Genomic DNA, 3,541 nt, shown 5'->3' on the forward strand with positions numbered 1-3,541 from the left:
AAAGGTGTGGCATTGAAACACTGGAGAAATACAGAGGAATTTCAACGAGAGAGTGATGAAAGATGGTGATGAGGGCATTTGTTCCAAAGAAGGGATTTGCTTGACTGGTCATGTGAAAGCTGTAGCATTTCCCAATCTTGGTAAAAATGTTGGGTTGTTTTAACACAGTTTCGGTGAAATATACAATCTCAAGAACTGGTTTAAATGAACCCAGAAAATGTCTATATTTGAACAAACCATTGGTAAAAAAAAACACAATAAATCCATTTAAACTAAAGATGGGTTAAAATAACTCAAGATTCTGTAAATTTGCAGTAAATATGCAAATGTCTTGCTTTATGAAGGGCACAATATAGAGGCCAATATTAAACAAATCTCAGAACGACTTAAAACTGTGTGAAATACAAGAGCAAAAAACAATCTTCTTGTCAACAGTGTAAAATGCTATGAACAACTTAAATAAACATTGAGATATTTAGATTTAATTTAATTTCTGCATCATAGGAAAAAAAATACTTCCTGAACAACAACGAATCACTATAAAATCAGACAATGAAATACAGATAAATACAAAATCAGACGGCATTGCATGATTTAAAACTGCCTTGCCAAATGCTAAGACTGTTGATGTACCCCTATAGCTTACAGGAATAAAAGCAGAATTGAATCGCAGCTCAAATGTAATTTTAACAAAAAAGCTAGATGTCCAGTTTCACTGCTCTGAGTGGTATTTTAACCCAAAACCCAGTACAGGTCAGGACAGATTTCCTTTAATCTAAGTTGAATCAAGCAGATAAGACTCCAATGCACTGCTTAAATTGTTAACTGAATCTGTGCAATAAACAAATACACGTGAAAAGCGTGATAAAAAGTTTTATAAGAACAGATTTTTCTTTAGAACTGGATTGCTCAACCACATTCTGAAATGTCAGCCAGCTATTGAGAAAACACGGAAGCATATGACTACTGTATTGCCCCAGGAAAGTTATGCACAAACACAAAACTCAAGGCTTTTGCTGACTTGTCTTTTTATAGTGTTAAACATTACAAGTTGAGTGTTCATGACAGCTTCGGTTGGAAGACAATAAGGAGCATAACATTCCTTCCTTCGGCTGCAGGAGATTAGTTTGATCTCCGGAGAAAGAGGGGAGTGTTCCTTGGGGTGGGGTTTGACCAGACCTATCAGTATATTAAACAGAGACAGGGAAGCATTCCCGCACAGATTTTCACTGAGTGTCTGTGGTTTGCTTGGTTTACCCTAAGGCTCAGTCAAAAGGAAAAGCAGTTTAATTCCGACAGAAATCTCTGTAAAACCACCATAAAGAGGTAAGAAGTGAATATCAAGCTAAAGATTGTCATTTTAAATATTTTGTTTGTATAAGGACGTGTATGTGCCATTACGTTAAACATATGTTTACTGGTTGAGACACACCTCTAATAAGTAAGAAGCTCTATGAAAATGAGTCCTCCTCTTTGTAAGAAAGTGTAAATATTTGCTGATGGACGCCTTGTGAACAGTGATGATTCTACTGAGTATGTACTCTTTTTATGACTGGTTAAACATTTACTTCACTTACAGCAAAGCAATAATACAGATACTGTAAATTGTGAAGGTGCTAGTAGCATTATAAGGGTTAAATACATTGTACTGACAAAAATGGGGTATTATTTTGAAATGTTTTAAGTGAAAACAACGTACAGTTATAGCATTAAAGGGTTAGTTCACCCGAAAATGAATATTCTGTCATCATTTACAGTAGTCACCCTTAGATTGTTTCAGACCTGTATAAATGTATTTGTTCTACTGAACGCAAAGGAATATGTTTTGAAAAATGTCGGTAACCGAACAGATCTCATCTCCATTTACTGCCATAGTAGGGAAAATAAATACTATGGAAGTCAATAGGGGATGATATTTGTTCGGTTACTGACATTCATCCAATATTTTCCTTTGTGTTTGGCAGAACATAGAAATGTATACATGTTTGGAACAATCTGAGGGTGACTAAATGATGACAGAATTTTCATTTTGGGCTGAACTATCCCTAAGGATAACCTGCATTGTATTTACAACATGTAAATGAAGCATAACATTAATGAGATGTTTTGCAAAGTTTGCTAGGACATACAAAAAGTGGCCGATTCATAAAATGTATGTGGTCAAGTTTTAATGTTACCTTACTCCTTATGCCTAACACATGCTGTGTCCATGGAATTTAAAATTTTTTGGAGAGGAAGCCTGGCCTTTGTGAAAGCGCTTTTAAGATCCTGCTTGCAACATGAAGATAAGGCAGGCATATTTGCACAAACGCCTATAAAAAATGTCTTAACAAACAAAAATAGTAATAAAGGAAGCAATTTGTGTCTTAACCCAGTTTTATGTTTAGCTCACATTTTATCCCAAAATTGGATGATGTTAATTGCACAATTTACACAAAATTTTTGCATATAGAACTATTAAAGTTGAAATAGATATTTACTAAAAGTACTGAAATGTGATGTACAATGTTTATCTGATTTAATGTCTGATGAAGTTGAAAAGTGCAGCTTTAATGCGGTTATGTATAAGTGATTCAATAGTATTCCTGCTGTTAAATGCAACAGATGTACAGCACAAACCAGCAACTTACTTTCGGTTGTGTAATAGCACATTTGGCTCTTTGCCAAAAGAATGGGGGAGCGGGATGAAGAGAGAGGGAGAGAAAGAATATCTTAAATATTTAAAACCAACATTTCAAATATTTTACAAAAAACGGCTCCCAAACATACAATTTCAGAAAAATGTTTTATGTAATTTACCATTTTGACCCCATAAAAAGTTTAACAAACTATCTTTTTCCCTTCTTCAAAACTGTATTTAGGACCACTAATAAAACCCCTCCTACCCCACCAAGACAATGGTATTTACACACGTGTAGAGACGAGCCAAACTGAATTCAAATTAATTGTGTGAAAGGAATAATGTTACTAAAAAATACTTTCTATAAACAACCAAGAAAATAACTAAGAATAAATATTTTGAATTTCCCTCTCATCATGATCACTCTCCCACACTACCACTTCCCAACATGTCTCACAGTAACCAAATATAATATATTAACAAGCATATTATATTATTAATACTAGTTTGTTTTAATGCACATTTCATACTTTCACCTTTTACCTGTTTGTGCAACTGAGGAGTGGAAGTCTTCACATGGGTCACTTACTCCTTATTCAGACTTACAGTAGATAACGTTCTTAAGAATAACAGCAAAATCCTGTATTTCCAGTTTTGCCCTGTTTACAAGATCCGTGCATCAGGGTTTTCTACATGATGTAATGCTTAAGGCATTTTCTGGTCTGCACAGGGAATAGAATAGGTTAAGTGTGCCTTTTTGAAAGTTTTCATTGTCAGATAATCCCAGATGTTAATAGGGCACTAAATGTGTCAATGCCTTGCGGTTTTTACTGTGTTTCTACAGTAACAAAAGACAATTTAAGAAACAATTCAGACCAGTATTCACTGCCTAATCAATTAACATTTTCTTGATATTCACAG

General features: G+C 34.4%; 1 protein-coding gene across 1 annotated transcript in view; it reads left to right on the forward strand.

Moving 5' to 3' along the window:
• The window catches only part of eppk1 (epiplakin 1), a 108,439-nt gene that overhangs the window by 82,022 nt on the left and 22,876 nt on the right, over positions 1–3,541 (forward strand). The gene's annotated exons all lie outside the window — the stretch shown is intronic.

This window comes from Barbatula barbatula (assembly GCF_947034865.1).
Source record: "Barbatula barbatula genome assembly, chromosome: 21".
Classification (NCBI taxonomy): Eukaryota; Metazoa; Chordata; class Actinopteri; order Cypriniformes; family Nemacheilidae; genus Barbatula; species Barbatula barbatula.